Source organism: Paramormyrops kingsleyae, chromosome 16 (assembly GCF_048594095.1).
Source record: "Paramormyrops kingsleyae isolate MSU_618 chromosome 16, PKINGS_0.4, whole genome shotgun sequence".
Lineage (NCBI taxonomy): Eukaryota > Metazoa > Chordata > Actinopteri > Osteoglossiformes > Mormyridae > Paramormyrops > Paramormyrops kingsleyae.
In genome coordinates, this window is record NC_132812.1 from 19,611,868 (window position 1) to 19,631,133 (window position 19,266).

The 19,266-nt window shown below is 39.1% G+C and overlaps 1 protein-coding gene across 6 annotated transcripts in view; it reads right to left on the reverse strand.

Annotated features, from left to right (window-relative positions):
* Window positions 1–19,266, reverse strand: part of LOC111834117 (SLIT and NTRK-like protein 6) — a 56,374-nt gene that overhangs the window by 23,340 nt on the left and 13,768 nt on the right. The window contains exon 2 of one of the 6 annotated variants that reach the window (XM_072700700.1): window positions 10,216–10,403. The exons of the other annotated variants lie outside the window; for them this stretch is intronic. The gene's annotated coding sequence lies outside the window, so the exon portion shown is untranslated. The remainder of the gene's footprint in view (window positions 1–10,215; window positions 10,404–19,266) is intronic. 6 annotated transcript variants of the gene reach the window in all.

A 19,266-nucleotide genomic window follows, 5' to 3' on the forward strand; every position in this document is an offset into this window, starting at 1 on the left:
TTTTAACTTCATCGCTCCTTAGGTTAGGCATCAGGTTTGCTTAGACCTTCATTTGCAAACTTGTGATGCTGAATTTTGTCGTGAGAAAGTAGGATAGGTTTGTAATTATATCTTTAATTTCTATTAATTTCTATGGGGAAAACCCTAATCCTAACTTGACAACCTTAACCATAAGTAACCAAACAAGATACAAGACATTTGGTATTTTTAGATTTTTTTGATTGCATTCACAGATCTTTGTGGGGACCAGAAAAATAGTTCCCACAATGTCAAAATAACAGGCTTTTATCACATTATGAGAGACACACGCACACAGAAAGAGAGGAAGTGGAATTAGAATTCTACTCTTCCTGAGTAAAAAAATAGGGGGGTGATTTAATTTAATTACATTACATTTGAAGAGCAAAATTTTTTGTACTGATTATTTTTTTCTTTGCAAAGCAGCAGTATTTTTGTGACCAGACTAACAGCACAATCCTTAATTTTTGATGATCCATTATTGATATAAAAAGCCAAAGCTGACTAAACGACGACGCCCTGGAAAGCGTAAATCTTCAGCCTTGAGATCAATGCCAGCAAATGATCAATGAAAACCTCATAACAACATAAACCAACATAATTTCTAATGTAAACGTGTCATTTGGTTTCCTATGAGAACAGGAAAAGCATAAAAACAATAAGACATTACTATATTCAAATGGTTTAGATAAGATAATATGGGGAAATTAAGGTTTTTTTTTTTGCACGTTCGCAACAACACAAACTATATAAATATATAATTAGAATGCTTCACTTGTACACCTTTGATACCATTATTAGGTTTAAATATGTTTTTATTCCACTCTGAAGTAGGCCTTTGAAAGGTGTAGCAATCACTATTAAATTGACAGCTCAAAGCCTGCAGCAAGTCAGCGGACCCTGGAGAACCAGACTCCTACATGTGGATACACTGTACCCATCTTGATCTCTTTGAATTTAATTCTAGCAAAGGCTTTACTGATCATTCATCAGCTTTTGAACACCTTTCCACAATTTGTTCCAGCTAGTGTACTTCATCACAGACAAGGGGGAAGAAATTATTCATAGTGAGCAGCCCCAGTTGTCATTTCTCACCTGAATCTTTCTTTTAGCTTTGGTGACCCTTTCTGCATCTGTGAAAGGAATAGGTACGGAGGCTTTGGGCGAACCTGTAAACACTTTTACGTAAGAATGCATGGTTCAAAGACTCTGGTTTAGAGCTCATGGGACTTTTATTTACACAAAAATGTTCTGAGGGCAGAAGGAGAAATGGTTCAGAGAGATAACCAATCAGATTGTAGAGGAGATGGGTCCAAGCAACTAAAGGAGGTGGGACCAAGACAGCTGATTGGTTGGTCCTGCCTGCTCTATCATTTTTCCTTCTGCCCTCAGAATATTTTTGTGTAAATAAAACTCTCATGAGCTAGTTTTGACTTCCTTATTGGGACTAGTTTTCCAGCTGCTCTTAGACAAGCACTACATACATATTGTTTTTCGTGTCATTTATGTAATTGTGAAATATGAGTTAATAAATAAAACAAGTTGGATCATTTCCTCAACATTCGGTCAGTGTGTCATTTGGTGACAAATTAAAGCATTCTGACAAAGGGAGAATATCTGAACATTAGTATTCGCGGTCCAGGAAGCCCAATTTTTCTTCCATGGTGAAAGATATCTATACAATGTTTTTCCTCCGATGCTGGTATTAAACAGTTACAGACAAAATAACATGAAGCACGGGCAGCAGGTGGATGTGAGTGTCACTGTTATTTGCAGATGCATCAAAGGTGTTAAGGTAACTGAGTGAATGACCACATTCTGATGCATTTCTGTTTGATTGATTTTGAATTGTGTCTCCAGCAGCGCCTGAAATTGACATCCAGCAGTGATCATTCATATGCCAGGCAATCAAAAAATACTTCTGGAAGCCAAAGGGTCTAATAGCGATACTAGCAAGTATTTTATTATTGTTTTCCAATTGGACAACATAACAAAAAAAATAAAATGAAAGGTAATAAGGACCTTAACTTTTAAATAAATGAATTTCAGTTATAAACAGTGCTGTAAAGATAAGTCATGTTAGTCCAAATGCCAATTACCAGTATGTGTGAGTCTATGGCAGCTGGTGTCTTTTGGGAGAGACAAACATACTGAAGCAGCACTTCGTAGCTCAGGGGGAAAAAAATCTAAAAAACAGCGCAACGCATGATCTGGTCACGACATGATTAATAGATAATAATTTGTATCATTGGTGGCAAAATATACTGACATGATTCAGTATTTTCCTTGTAAAAGTAGCTGTCATTGTAAAAAAGGATGGGCACTCCACACCTTTAGGGTGTGAAATTCCATTACATAACCTAACAGCATCATTGATTCACTGAGTCTTGACGGTAAGCAACTGCATTCAAATAACTAGCCAAAACAAACAACTGCTAAATCCGTGCACAATACCTGTAAACTAGTCAGGTAAAACACTTAAAACACGACATATCTAAGCACGAGAAGTCATCTCTTTTCCCGACTGGCATAGACTCCACCCCCTTGCATAGACTCTCATTTGGCCAGCATCCTTCACTCAGGAAATATGAGTATTCACACAGAAATGAACAAAATACAATTTGAAACCAGTTTTTAAGGAATGCCATCAGACTACCAGGCACATTGTACGAGTATACAAATTCTTTTGCATAATTATTTCACATTATCTAATTAATTTATATTTGACATGTTCAAATATACTTTCTTTTATGGTGTCATGCATGCCATTTGAGTTTATGTTTTGGATAAACTTTAAACTTATAAAACAACAGGCATAAAGACAGAATCTGGGCAAGTGATTTTTAATAAACCTAATATCTATGTACAGTAGGGATGAAAGGCCATTTGTTAAGAATTTGTTGGTCACAAATTGTATATTTAAGCTTTGCCTTCTAAACTTTTTAAGTTGTCCTGCTGAGTATCACCAGAAGTTTGTTCTGCTATGGACGCTTCAAGCCATGACAGATAACTATGCCGGCTGAGATTCCCCCCTCTCCCCCCCTCCAAGGAAGAGAAAAAAACTCCCACCACAGATGCTTTATCATATCATCTGTGCCCCCCTTCTGTCACCCAAAGTATTTCTCTTTTAATCTCTTGCAATGCAATGGAAATGGGTGCTAAATTTCATTCTGTCAGACTCAAAAATTACTAAATAAGCTATTTTAAGATGGAACAATCACAGCTTAAACTGTGGTAAACCATTTGCATTTCTGCTGTCTTGTATGAATCTCCTTGGCAACAATTCAGATACTAACCTGCAGTTTCGGAAATGTGGTGCTAGGCCTGCAGAAAATCCAAATTGTTCATTCTCTTCCAATGAGCTGTGAAAATATGTATTCATGGTTTCAGCCAATCTAGTGTTCAGTACTCTCACTGTACAGTTTATCACTTCATATTGCATTGCTGAACTCTAAATAGTACAAATAAATAATAAATGGATGCTTGTTGTGGGTTGCAGGGAAATCAGAACTCAGAAGTGGATACGTAGAGACCGGAGACTTTAATAAGTCAGGCAAAATCGAAGTCAGGCAATCCAAGGTCAAAACCAGTGCTGGCAAAACGGAATTCAGATCCAAAAATCAATGATCATAGAGTCAGGCGTAGATCAGGCAAGGTGCAAACAACGGTCAGGGGGCAAGGCAAACACAGAGTCTAGAAACAGAACGGGATCATACAAGCGGAAACAGAGAACAGGGAACCCCTCAAACTCTCAGTAAACAAAATGATCTTGCAGTCTAAGGGCGTACTCACACTCAGCCCGGTTGACTTGTACCAAGCCCGAGAATGATTGTCCGCCCCTCGCCCCCATACCCCTGCTTGTCTGCACTTATTTTGTGCTTAACGTTCTGGCCTTGAGTACACTTTCATCATCACTATGCAATTTTTTGTGTTGAAGAAGACTGAGGAAGGAAAGGGCTATTGCACAGCAGAATGGAGTTCGTGATTAATGTCCTTATTTTCTGGCTTATTTGAAGTCGTTTTGGGTGCAATGACAGACGGTCCCCATAAACATTAATCGAATATGCAACACAGCAATTTTAATTTAATTGTGCTGCACGTAGAAGATACTCCCGTATTCTATCAAATATTTCTGAAATTTTGTGCGTTGCATCAAGTTATTTCTGGGTACTCTTGTGAGAACAAATTTCCAGCAAACACTACACCTCTGCCATAATGTTTGTTAAATGTCTGTCACTTTCATATCTGTACAGCCTACCTGATCCCGTCTGGGTCCAGTTCATGTATATTGTACATGTGCACTTGTGTATGCCAGTCACATAATTAACATCGTTTTCGTGTTCCACACTGTGGCCTGGTTAGAAATCATACTAGATGTGTGCTGTGTCTGAGTCCAACTGAAATGTGCTACAGTCCATCACATGAAAACGTTGCCTACCCAATTGTAGAGATGCTACATTATCACAAGGCTTGCACTAGTATGACAGGCAGTCAGTGGTGAAACCCAAACACTGATTGACTTTCCCAAATATTTCTTCTAGGATCTAATTTTTATTTGGAATTAATTTAATTAGAAGTTATATCAAATTAAATGGCAGTTTGAGACACTTGATTAGTGTGATAACTCAAAATCTATTTGATGGATTAGTTGCATTATGGATGCAAAATCTATTTGATGGATTAGTTGCATTATGGTAATGGTATGTCGAAGATCTGGAACTGATCAAATATTCAAATCACATCAAAATTGAAGCAATGTGTGTGGTAGCAAAGAGAAGCGAGACCTCAGGAGGCGCTGGACCTGGTGAACGTGACAACTCAGAAACTGTTTGATGGATCTTATTTCCACTTCCCAAAAACATGACATGGATAAACATTTACAACTGATTTCATTTTGAGTGTTTGAATGATCTTTTTCAAATTTTACAGACATATTGTAAGAGTGTACAATTGGAAATGATAAAATTTTGAGATAAATTACAGAAAATTGAAGCAACACTGCTTATTAGCAGCAATGGAAAGATGACTGCAGATGATTATTACTGCATCACAAAGAACAAACGAAATAACATTGTATGGATTAAGATATTCACCTGATTTCATTTTCAGACAAAGTTCCCCCCAAAAAACAGCAGCACTCTAGCAGCAAAGAAAGGAAAGGGAAGCTACATAAGATTGCTCTTGTGAGCAAAGTAACTCAAAAAGTATTTGATAGACCTTTTAAAAAACATTTTTAAGACCTTTAATATGGATCTAGAAGTGTTCAAATTGAAGCAATGCTGCTTAGTAGACGCAAGGGGAGGAATATATTTGCAGAAGATGCTGGACCTTGTGAACAGGGTAACTCAATTTGATCTTATTACTCTATGTAATCTAATTGATCTTTCATGGATCCTAATACCACTTCACAAAAACATTATATGGAAGAGGAGCTATAGCTGAAAATATACACCTGATACACATGGGAAAAATCATCCCAAAGTCGATTCAGCAGCACTAGGTGGCAGTATAGGGGGGGAAAGGGTGCATCAGCCATCTTGGATCAGCCATCATGAACATTTTATTCCATGGAACTTTTTCCAAACTTCACAGTAACATTGTACAAGGCAGTGGTTCTCAAAGTGTGGGGCGTGTAGATTTTCTGAATATTCTATTCTAAAATAAAATATGTTATCACCAGCCCCTGCTCAGAAAATTCTATTGCTAGCAAAATTTATCATGAGGAACTTCATGAAATTATCATGGGCGAATATAATTCAAGTTAGGATTTTGAAGAGGTGTGAAGAGTGTGTAGGATATTATTATTATTAAGGTAACAGTATTTTATTAGTATTATAATAGTATTATGGTAATGGTGCAATATTGTGAGAAGTATTATGGTGGTATGTAAAATGAGAAACAGCCCAAGCCTACTGTAGGGGGCTACAGTTTGAGGTTGGGGAGGTTTGGGAGGAATACATGGGTGGGTGAGGGTGATGGGGCCATTCAGGAAACGCATTATCGTCATTTCGTGTCCGCGTTATAAGAAATATATGGTAGAAGAAACATACGTTTACTTCCAGCGTTAAAATGACTATATAACAACTTTTGTTTAACTGATAGTGTTTAAGTTTATAAGTTTGGGACGTAGTACATTATATATATGAACACATTATACATATACATTTTATATATCCTCCAACTACGGAGCCCGGTGTAGCTTAGTTCTTTCCCTGTTCCACCACAAATGATTCAGCTAAAGAGCTGTGTGGTAATTAGCAGAAGCAGTTAAATCAGGTGTGTTAAATGAGGGTAAACCAAAAAATGTGCAGGGCTCTGGCCCCCCAGGACTGGAGTTTGACACCCCTGCATTAGTGTGTCTATTACAGCTGTTACCGTAAAGTCGTGGAAAGCATTGGTCATATTGCAAATGAGAAAGTAATAAATTTAATATAAAGAAAATACATATTATAAATGATATTTTAATACATGGACCTTAAGACCTACACAACGTATAACCACCTAATTGGTGGGGGAAAATTGTGCAAATCAGCAGGTAAGTGGAATCTGTAATAAATTAATATAGTTTCACTGTGACACATCACAATTAGGATTCAAATCATTCCAGCAATAACACATGTATTGGCTTTTACACTTCCAGCTGATCCATCCAGTGATTCTACAGGTTGTAGAGGTTGGCAGTGTGGAAGGAGTAGGGATTAGATATGGGGAGGGATGACAGGGCTGTCTGGGTAATTCACTTAGAAGATTCACTTAGAGTTCTTGCTTCACACGCACACAAAGACTACACTCACTAAAATTTAGGGGAGGCAGGAAAAAAACATGGTCTAGTTTTGCACAAATTCCTATGCTTTCATTGAAGGTGCCAAAATTTACTACTGATTTGCTTAGAAGATTATGTAACTAAAATTTTAGAAAGTGCAATCAGTTTGCAAATTGTAACCTATTCGGCTTTTAAACCCACTGTATGCCCAGTAAAATTTGTTAACATGAGATGAGGGTGATTTCATAGCAGAAATACTTTTATTTGCAGGGAAAAAATGCATAAAAAAATAAGAAGGTTCCAACATACTGATATGCAAGGGAATGTGTCAGGTGTCAATGTTTCTGATACAACAGGGGCAGGAGGAACAGGGGCTTTCTGATACAGCAGGGGCAGGAGGAACAGGGGCTTTCTGATACAACAGGGGCAGGAGGAACAGGGGCTTTCTGATACAGCAGGGGCAGTAGGAACTGGGGCTTTCTTATACATCAGGGGCAGGAGGAACAGGGGCTTTCTGATACAGCAGGGGCAGGAGGAACTGGGGCTTTCTGATACAACAGGGGCAGGAGGAACAGGGGCTTTCTGATACAGCAGGGGCAGGAGGAACAGGGGCTTTCTGATACAACAGGGGCAGGAGGAACAGGGGCTTTCTGATACAGCAGGGGCAGGAGGAACAGGGGCTTTCTGATACAACAGGGGCAGGAGGAACTGGGGCTTTCTGATACAACAGGGGCAGGAGGAACAGGGGCTTTCTGTGCTCAGTGCGCAAATGGTACTCTATTATGCTGCTCTGGACAATTTATGACGAGAATATTATGTAATGCATTCAACAGTAAAAATAAACCAAAAATTTCTCTTTTTATGAATTTTGTTGTTCCTTTAGGTTATTATTATTATTATTATTTGCACGTGTGTGTGTGTGTGTGTGCGTGTGTGTATGCGTGTCTGAATGAACTTGGGATTTGTGAATTAAGCATTAATTATAAAATATACTTCAAAGCAATAGTTTATAGAAGAATAAACATATGTCTTCTGTAGGGACTGTTTAATCCCACTGGGGACCATCAAGATAAAGCCTTCAAGGGGTTCAAAGAGACGCTGAACAATGGGCTCACTGCTCCACTTACACAGCTATTTTCCAAGCTAAGCCAGTATTTTATCAGTACTGTAAGTTAAAGCAGTTGGTTGCTTTTTCTCTGTTTAAATACTGAGAAAAAAGTTAAAAGTTGTTAGATTAAAGATTTATCACAATTCCATTAAAAGCTGGGAGTCCCATTAGGACACACTTAATACTATCTGCTTCAGCTGAGTCAGTGTACAACATGTAATTCAATAAGGGGGATTTCTCATTTTATAAAGGGTTTTTGTTAGTCTGGAGGAGTGATTGCTAGTGTGCTGCTTGGAAATGAAGTCAGCATGCACAGAAAGGGCCAGACGAAGACAGTTTCATTACAAAATGGAAAGAGCAGAGCCTTACATCATGGAAGAGAAAGGTTTTAGTGACAATCCCACTGGTGGCTGCTAAAAATAGCACATCAGATGTAACAACAACAGCAACAACAACAATAACACTAATAATAATAATAATAATAATAATAATAATAATAATAAACATGCTCTGGTAAAGGTGCATCCCAGCCTTGTTCCCTATGCTGGGATGAGTGCTTCTGTGACACTGGGAAGAATAAGTGGTTAGAGGATAGTTAAACTGGTAAGACTTTACTTAATGCTGTCAATATTTTGCTTGAAGCAGTCAGCATTATGCATCATGCATACTTCATAATGTGTTATAATGCATTCATAAAGTATTAGAAACATGGCTTTAAATATTTATAAAAAGACATTACACATTATAGCCATGTTTATTATGACTTATGAATGCTCTGTGAAGCTGTCATCTATAATGCACTATAGATCATGATGAATTATAATGGTCGGTATAAGAATTAATAAAGCATTACAGCATCTTCTGTTGACAGTCATAAGGCATTATAGTGTTGATTATAATACTTTGTGAGTTTGAATCAAGCGCTCATCTATAATGCACTACAGATACCTTCATAATGCATTATAGTGGTCGCTATAAGAATAAGGATGCTTTGTATCATTTCCCTTAATCTCCCTGAGAGCCTTTTATGTTATTATCTGGCTGTTTCCCAGATCTCTACACTGCCTGTAATTCTCACTACTCTCAGGTATTGTGTAATGTCAAAAATTGATACAATAATAAGCTGAATAAAATGTTCTACATAATGTAGAACAAAAGCAGTAAAATTTTTAGAAATATAATAACAATATATTTCATGATTATTACTATTTTTATTCAAAGATTGTTTGTTTTATTTATTGTGAAATGTCTCTAAATACTAAGATGTTCAATATTTATATTTTTAGTTTTGCATACTTACGCTGCCATTTTTAATTTATCAAGCAAGCGATTAATTAATTTGAGTTGCTGAATAACCAAAGAAATTCTATTTATAGTGAAGCAATAACATTTAGGAGCTTCTCAAGCAGGAACACTGAGCAGAATTACTTGTTGTTTGGCTTCATCATTTTCCACAATGATTCAGTTCAGAATTATTATATTAAATTATCCTTTCATTGTAAAAATCTGGTATGCATGCAGGGAAACTTCCATCCATCTTCCAACCTGCTTATCCTTTTGGGTCGCAGGGGGTCCAGAGCCTATCCCAGAAGCTATGGGCACAAAGTGGGGAACAACCCAGGACGGGGGGGGCAGCCCATCGCAGGGCGCACACACATACTCACACACCATTCACTCACACATGCACACCTATGGGCAATAACTTCAGTGGGTGAAAAACAAAGTTAATGCCTGAAAAAAAGTTATTAAGCTTGTGGAAGCAAGTCTGAACAAGAAATCGGAGTTACATATTTGTAAAAAGCGTAAATTGTAACTGCAAAGCATCAGTTTTCAAAATTGTCTTCTGCTTCTTAATGCTGGCAATATACTGTAAGTAATGCTTGGAGGACATTAAGGTCAAATTCATCTGGCCCCCCTAACAGAACAACTGGCCCCAGTCCCCCCCCCCCAAGTGAAACGGTCTAGAATCACCATTGGAAAAGACTGACAAACCCAAACTGGGCTGATGACTTCTTTGAGTAATCCATCTTCTGTAGCCACTTGTCCAGTGTAGGACAACAATGAGCCTGTCCAATGAGAAATAAGCACAAGGCAGGGGACACTATAGATGGGGTTCCAGCCCTGTGGCCGGCAGAGCAGTCATATCACCATCATGCTCTTCATCAAGGCCCTCAACCCCAGGAGCTCCAGGAATGCTGCTTAACCACAGATGCTGTAAGAACGACCGCAGTGTTTTCCCCGTATGCCACCGACACCCCTCCCTATCTAGTCCTTGCCCCGCCCCCCACCCTCTGCACTCTCTCACCCTCCTGCACACAGCCCCCACCTCTCAAAAAAATCTTCATTAGAAGCCCAGCTTTCTGTGACTTGTCTCAATGCAATCAGGTTCACCCGCTCCGCATCTGTGGCTGTCCTTTCATGTGGCACCACTAAGTGACGCTGGTTCAATTTCGGTGCGATTTGTCTTGTTCCACGTCCCACGGTCGTCATGACGCTGTGTCAATATGAAGCACCCTGAGAAATACAGGAAAATAATGAATTAACAGAGAAACACAGCGGTTCTCTTTGATGTCCAGAGTGAATTGGAAATTTATTACCGGGATGGTTAATTCCACTCATCCATTATACAGGACTGCTTGCCCTCTGGCAGCAGAGCTGTCAAAGTGTCTCCGAGAGCTGAGGGCTCCTTGAAGGGGTTTCATTGTCTGATTCTGTATACACATCTCCCTTCTCAATCTGTGAGCCCAAATCAGATACAGCAGCGACTACATACCCACTAGTAAAACATTTTAAATTAGTTTGCTTCCCAGCGAGAGCCATCTTTCCCCCAGTCATGGTACTGAGCCTGGAGCTTTCTGGAAACCTGCCTCCTGGCCGGGTTTTGAGGACTGCTGAAGAGGGGACTGACCATTTGGGACTGTAACTGCTTGCTGGTCTCTGGTTGTCCCCTGGCAAAGACTGGGTCCTGTTTCCTTGTTGATTTCTTTTTCATGCAGTCCCCCACCCCCCCCCCCCCCCCTCCCCACACACACATACAGAAACAGGCAAAACAAGAGCTACACTTTGGACACCTATATCTCCTACTGTTACTGAGGGTGGCAGGTTGACTTGGCAAAGAGAGGAAAGTCACAGTGGCCTGCGACTGTGGGCTCTATGTCTTGTGTGTAATATCTAGGCAAGTTGCCTGCATGATTGATCACTGCTGATCCATCAAATAGTCTTCACCTGTCCACTCAGTTCTTGCATTGTTCGGGCCTCCTTACTGGCCATGTTTTCATTCCCAGACTGACCACTATGAACACTGTGGGCATGCTGTGTCTGAAAGCTGCAGCGCGACTCGCAGCGCTGAAAATTATGTCTCCTGATTTCCTTTCCGCGACGCCCCTGGCCGGCCCCTTTCTTCTCAGCCGCGTGAGGTTACCGCTACAGCTCCTTGGCTCTGTTATTACTAAATCTGCTCCGCATAACGTTACTGATGTGGAGAGATCCCGGAACAGCCCCCGAGATTTGCTACATGGGTCGTGGCCGTCACCACGTCATGGTAATATGACAGAATACACAGAAATGCAGTGCGTCTCTTTCATGTCTAGAGAGAATGTGAAGCTCGCAGTTGCAGTGTCCCTGACAGGAACCCATGCCCTGTGTTTGCTGCTTAACTCAATTATGCACAAATTTATGCATTAAATATAAAATATGATCAACAGCTAAAAACAAAAAAAAAACAATGAATTCATAGCGATCTCACAATTATCAAGAAGGGAATAAGCCCTAGATCATCACCAATGCAATGTTTCTGGGAGCTTTGAAAAAAAAGCTCCATGAAAGACTTGTAGAATTACAATGTTCACAAAATGTTCTGCAGGTGTCTAGCGCTGGTGCTGCTGCAATTTTCATGCAGTTTGCCTCAAAATGAAATCAGGTGTAAATCATCCATATCATGTTTTTATGAGGTCATCATTCAAAATCATCTTCATAAGGTCAATTGTCGCCTAAGGTCCCCCTTCCATTTGATGCCACTAAGTGGTGTTGCTTTAATTTTATCTAAATTATTAAAAAAATAATAATAATAATTTGTTTCCAAATCATCACCGTACAATGTGTCTGCAAAACTTTTAATCTATTAAAAATCCATCAAACTCTTTTTAAGTTATTGTGCTAACATGATCAAGTGTCTGCAACTATTTTTCTTTCATAACACTATGCAAGGCTGTTTCAATTTTGTTGAGATCTTCACCATACAATGTGTATGCAAAGTTAAAATAACAAAAAATCCATCTAAGATTTTTTCAGTTATTGTTTTTAGTGAAATGTGTCTCTTGATCCATGGAATGTATACAAAATTTGAATAAGACCTATCAAATACTTTTGTACACAAAGTGCATAAATTATATACTGATGATAGCGGCAGGCAATCATAAGTTTTCTTTTTGATTAAAGAAAATAGGCTAACATTTTACTTGAGGAGGCACAAATAATATAGTAGTTAGTTACCAAGAATAATTCAACAGGAACTGTCTGAAGTGTAAATTAAATAATGTTTATATTTTTCATACTTCTGAAAGAGCCCTTTGTCAGTGTAAGGAATGACTTTCTTCTTCTGACTGCAGTCACGTCTGCTTTTGAGAAATCACTAAATTCTCTTGGAATTGTCTTTTATCTGTCAGACCATCTCCAATTCGTTTGAGTGAATATTGATGCCCAGCTTTCTCTTCACCTCCCTCTATTTCCTATTGCTGATGTGTTAGCGATGAAATATCACAGGAATTCCATACACCGAATTGCAGTCAGAGCTTATATGAGCTGGCTCTAATTAGACATACATTCCCAAACTTTAAAAGTTAAATCTGGATATTATCTGTATGCACATAATTATTACTTACAGTGGCTCCCATTTATTTTTACATCAGAAAATAAATCTAATTACAACCAATATAAATCCAAAATCATAAAATATATTTTATTAATGATTCATAAAAGCAGAAAACACTGGTGTAAATTTTCTTAGATTTTATTATTATTTTACCTCACTATTATTTTCCACATGCGTTTCTGTGGAGAGTCTCACTTGCCAGTATAGCGTGCAGAGTTTTTACTATAAATAATTTACGTGAACATATGTTGCAAAGTGGACCATGCAAATGAAGCTTAGAAATCCACTTCTGCCACAAACCCCACCCCTATTAGATTTCCCCTCTAGCTCAATGTGCAGAGACACTGATGAATTTTGACCAGCAAGTTGTTTAGGAGTCAGTAAATCAATTTTGTCACTGTTAAATTTCATGTGACCACCCCATGAGCTGTTTGCTGTGTTTCTGTATGGAGTGTTTCATGTTGCCTTTATAATTTTGTTTATCCATTATCCCACATGTTTTGATTTTATATTCATAGCTACTGAGTATTGTACCTAGCCTGTATTAAATAAATGTTTGTAAGTAAAATAGCCTTCTTCAGCTACAAATTCTGCTTCTCTCTCATCTGGCCCTAAATTGACAGATCATAAAAAGAATCCAAGCATTCGGGTTGCAATGAGTTTAAAAGAATGGATCCTGCTGACATGGCCCAGTGTCCCAATGGTCCAGCTCATTTCCATTGGCCCTGTCTCAGTTCCCAGCCTTCCAGAAGTTTTTTTTCTGTTTTTTTTTCCTCTTCGACTCTCTTTTCTCTTTATAACCAAAGCTTCCCGTGGTTTGTCTTTGCTTTGCCATATTTCACAACTGACATTTTTCCCTTTCTTCTATCATTATGTTTATATTTAAAACCAAGTTACAAGACCAATTAATTCACTAAAAGGCCGATTAAACAAAAGCGTAGTGTTTTGTTTGCTTTCCCTTTGTGAGGCTCTAAATATGTTCATCTTAGTTGAGCTTACTTTCTATCTTACAAGCACCATGTACAAGGATCTAGACCAACACTGTTATTCTGCAGGACTCTGGTATTCAGTATAATACATTTCCCAAATGTTACACAATGACTCACAGAGAGCTCACTGTGCACCAGCAGGGGGCGATCAGCACCACTCAGGCTAATGGTCACCGTGGTTTCCTCACCGCGTGCTGATTCAAATACATGACACTACATTAGTTGACTACAAATGTCGTTGTAAGGCATGAGAAGGCTGTTTCATCAACTGCAGCCCTTCAGGAAGTTCACAAAGAAAGACACTATGCATGGGCTTCAAGTCCTAAGCCACTTATTACAGATAAAAAGAGACTTTTGCAAGTAATATAATGCAGAGAATACAGGCAGTGATTTACTGAGCAATGCAGAAAGACATATGGTCTGATGAGTCATCCATCACCCTATTCTGAACAAGCAGATGAGTCTTGATGTATGGCTCATGCCAACAGAAGCCTAAAGGCTCAAGAGCTGGTTTGCTGTAATGAAGGGTTTGGGTGAGTATTTTCTTGGCAAGGCTTGGGTCCACTCTTCCCCTTGCAAAACAGACACAAAGCATTTCTGACAAATCACAGACATCTTGCGGTCAAGCGTTTCATTGTGCCATGAGTGGGATATTTTTGGAGAAAGAGCAGCCACTGAATGGTTGGAAGAACTAAACGCCATTGCTGGCCTTGAACCTATATGTCAAACCAGTATAATACTTACGGAAGGTTTCAGAGCAACACACAGTATTTTTTGCCACCACGAGCAAAATATCAAAAGTGTGGGACTTATGCATGAGCCGCCCCATAATGGAGCTATTATGACCACTTACTGTAGCAGTTCATGTGACTCCTTCCTTTATTTTGTCACTCCGGCATGCTGAGATCAACGGGTGGGTTGGGCACCTCTGGTATATAGGCTATATAATGCCAGGGCAGCCCTGGTATATAACGTATATAATGCCGGGGCGGCCCTGGTAGATAATGTATAAAATTCCAGGGCGGCCCTGGTATATAGTCAATCAATCAATCAATCAACGTTTATTTATATAGCACTTTACAGCAACCTAAGTTGAACCAAAGTGCTTCACAGCAATAAAATAACAATGAAATAACCTTAATAATAAAAACAAAGTTTTATATAGTGTATATAATGCCGGGACGGCCCTGGTATATAGTGTATATAATGCCGGGGTGGCCCTGGTATATAATGTATAAAATGCCGGGACGGCCCTGGTAGATAATGTATAAAATTCCAGGGCGGCCCTGGTATATAGTGTATATAATGCCGGGGTGGCCCTGGTATATAATGTATAAAATGCCGGGGCGGCCCTGGTATATAACGTATATAATGCCGGGGCGGCCCTGGTATATAACGTATATAATGCCGGGGCGGCCCTGGTATATAACGTATATAATGCCGGGGCGGCCCTGGTATATAACGTATATAATGCCGGGGCGGCCCTGGTATATAGTGTATATAATGCCGGGGCGGCCCTGGTATATAATGTATATAATGTCGGGACGGCCCTGGTATATAATGTATATAATGCCGGGACGGCCCTGGTATATAGTGTATATAATGCCGGGGCGGCCCTGGTATATAATGTATAAAATGCCGGGACGGCCCTGGTATATAGTGTATATAATGCCGGGGCGGCCCTGGTATATAGTGTATATAATGCCGGGGCGGCCCTGGTATATAATGTATATAATGTCGGGACGGCCCTGGTATATAATGTATATAATGCCGGGACGGCCCTGGTATATAGTGTATATAATGCCGGGGTGGCCCTGGTATATAGTGTATATAATGCCGGGGTGGCCCTGGTATATAGTGTATATAATGCCGGGGTGGCCCTGGTATATAGTGTATATAATGCCGGGGTGGCCCTGGTATATAGTGTATATAATGCCGGGGTGGCCCTGGTATATAATGTATATAATGCCGGGGCGGCCCTGGTATATAGTGTATATAATGCCGGGGCGGCCCTGGTATATAGGCTAATGCTGGAGTACCCTGGTATAGATGCTATATAATGCCAGGGTTGGGGAACAAAGACCCCCCTTCATCAGACCAGCCCACCGGGAAAATGCCAGACGTTCCTCATGGCGATTCTGTGCCTGTTTCACTCTCAGGCACAGGGTCCATTAATCTAATAGGCAGCTCAGATGGCCGTCTATGGTGTCGGCTTCTCTGGGCCGCCATCTTTAGCCAGCCGATTGCGCCGGCATGCGGCGGCCCCATGTGAGACAAAGTGAAAATAGCTGCATGAGTGTGCAGCCCCAGAAGAAGGCACATGTTCCGCAGTGCTGCCACAGAACAGATATGTGATGTAGGGCACCCGCTTCTGACGGGTCGCCAGATGCTACCGTGATGAGGTAGCAAAATGATCACAATTACAGAGAGTACCTGTTATTTAGGATATTATTATTATTATTATTATTATTAATACTACTACTACTAATAATAATCAATTCATTTATTTTGTTGGTAATAGTACTAGTCATAGTAGTTATTCTTTCACTATGTGAAAATGTCACTTATATTACTTATTACTTAATTATGTTATATGAATGATATAAAACAGCGAGCAATCTATGTTTCTTTAATCCCATTGTATGCATATTTGTTGTAGCACATGTGGGGTGGAGAGTAACTCCATCAGCAGGTTTAGTCAAAGATTTGCATAACTACCAGCAGCTGACTATAAACAGAATGGCAGCACCACACATGCATCAACAGCAGTATTTTAATGCAATATTTAATTTCTACTCATCCCTTAAAATTTCCTCTTCAATTTTAAGCAGAACAAGTATGTCATTTTTTTGAGAGTAAATCATTAGTGCAATACACAGTTGGTATATAAAAAATGGGCTGAGGTCTTATTCAGTCATCTTATTCAATCATCCTATTCAATTAAATCAATTTCTATACAATTTATTATGTATAAATTTAAATATTGATGTTTATTTATTTTGACAAATAAAGTAATTAGTTTTATCTATATAGCATTCACATAGGTCGCATTATGATGCTCTACGACACTGGCTACATACATATTATAACTACAATACATATACAGGTATGTGTGATTGAGAATATCTTTCACTAACACATGTCTTATCAATCAAAACCACATGGTATCTCTATAAGTACATTTTGGATTAAAAAATTTCATTTGGATTTGTGATATTAGTATTTTATGTTCTTCTTATTTCTTTCAATATCTCACAAGGTCAGAAGTAGACACATAATATTCTGTGATCTAGGAGAACATTTTATTTGTCATAACTGCACCAGTAGCTATTTTGTAGTCTTACGTGGAAATAGACATGGCAGTGGAGGCCTTAACGATTGTCCTCGTTCTGTTCATTTAATTAATAGCCCAATCAGCTGGAATTAACTAACCAAAGCTACCTTGACACTGGCCAGTACTGATGTTATTTCAGAGTTTTACAAATATAAAAGTGGAAGACATGCTCATGGACACATTAATAGTATCAGATACTGTCTTTTTGACTTGGGAAGAGAGTTGCCTTTGCATCATCAGTCTGCTGTTCACACTGCTGCTTAAGAATTTTTTTTCTTTTTTTCCTTTTTCTTTTTTACCCCTGTGAGTTTCTCTAAAGAGGACACGATCACCTTCACATATTAATCCAAGCTAGGCTAATTAAAAGAACAATGTAGTTATACTCAGTCTCAAGCCTAGGGGTCAAATTAATGTGATGAAGAATTTTAAGCCGTTGACCTCGGTGAAGGTAGCGTAAGCCCAAAGGCACTCAGTAGTTTGTTGAATCTACAGATGACAAGAGCATGGCACCACTTAAGTGCGAAGGTATACATCCATTTCAGTTAAAATACATAGTGATTCTAAATGCCTACTTACTGACACAGCCAAGGGAAAAAATACACTACCTATATCACATAAATTTGCCTTGAAGACTTCCAATAAAAAAGCGATACACACAGTACGGACATGGCAGATTGCAGTACAAAAAACTGAGGGATACTATAAACTAAACTACATTTTAAAATGCACACAAGTCACAAGGATGCTTAGTGGGCATTAAAACATAATGTATCAAATTAAGAGTCTTACATGATATGTGTAGCTGTCCCTTCATCCCTCTTCTAACTGCTTAAGCATTCAAAGGGCGTGGCAGCCTGGAGCCAACCTCAGGCAGCGCAGTGCACACGCATTATTGAGCGTCATGTGGATTCAGTTACCATCATTATCCTTGTTGTTGTTGTTATGATAATCATCATTTATATCTGTGCTTTTATTTAAATTTAGAATGGATGTTTAATCACTGGTTTCATTCTAAATGCAAAATCTTTTGATAAAAATGGAAAGGGATTATAACGATCTTGTCTTCACCTTAAAGGGTTTTGATTTGTTTTATATGCCATGTTGCTCAGTTGTTAAAGACAAAATGTTCATTGAATGAAAATTCTTCAGGGGATAAGATCTCTTGCTCTGAGAATCCACAACAATAGGCATGCACTCTTGCAGAAAGGCACGGTAACCTCTTTAAATTGCCCAATAGCTCTTCTAACATCAAGCCACAGCCACTTTGGATATAAAACCCAAAGGAGCTATAATGAAGTGTGGACTCCTTTGTTATGAACATCCATATTTTCAGTATTTCAATATAACCTCATTTTAGATCACGGCAAAAAGATATATTTGATTAACCACTGCATTAGAAATCATAAGACATGGAGACACAGTGTCCTCAGACCTCCAGGAGTGGGGGTTCGGTTCCTGACACCAGCTCAGTGTCTGAGGTTTGCGTGAATTTACTGCAGGTACTCTGATTTCCAGGTTTGCGTGAATTTACTGCAGGTAATCTGATTTCCAGGTTTGCCTGAATTTACTACAGGTAATCTGATTTCCAGGCTTGCTTGAATTTACTGCAGGTAATCTGATTTCCAGGTTTGCCTGAATTTACTACAGGTACTCTGATTTCCAGGTTTGCCTGAATTTACTGCAGGTAATCTGATTTCCAGGTTTGCCTGAATTTACTACAGGTAATCTGATTTCCAGGTGTGCTTGAATTTACTGCAGGTAATCTGATTTCCAGGTTTGCCTGAATTTACTACAGGTAATCTGATTTCCAGGTGTGCTTGAATTTACTGCAGGTAATCTGATTTCCAGGTTTGCCTGAATTTACTACAGGTACTCTGATTTCCAGGTTTGCCTGAATTTACTACAGGTAATCTGATTTCCAGGTTTGCGTGAATTTACTGCAGGTACTCTGATTTCCAGGTTTGCCTGAATTTACTGCAGGTAATCTGATTTCCAGGTTTGCGTGAATTTACTGCAGGTACTCTGATTTCCAGGTTTGCCTGAATTTACTGCAGGTAATCTGATTTCCAGGTTTGCCTGAATTTACTACAGGTAATCTGATTTCCAGGTGTGCTTGAATTTACTGCAGGTAATCTGATTTCCAGGTTTGCCTGAATTTACTACAGGTAATCTGATTTCCAGGTT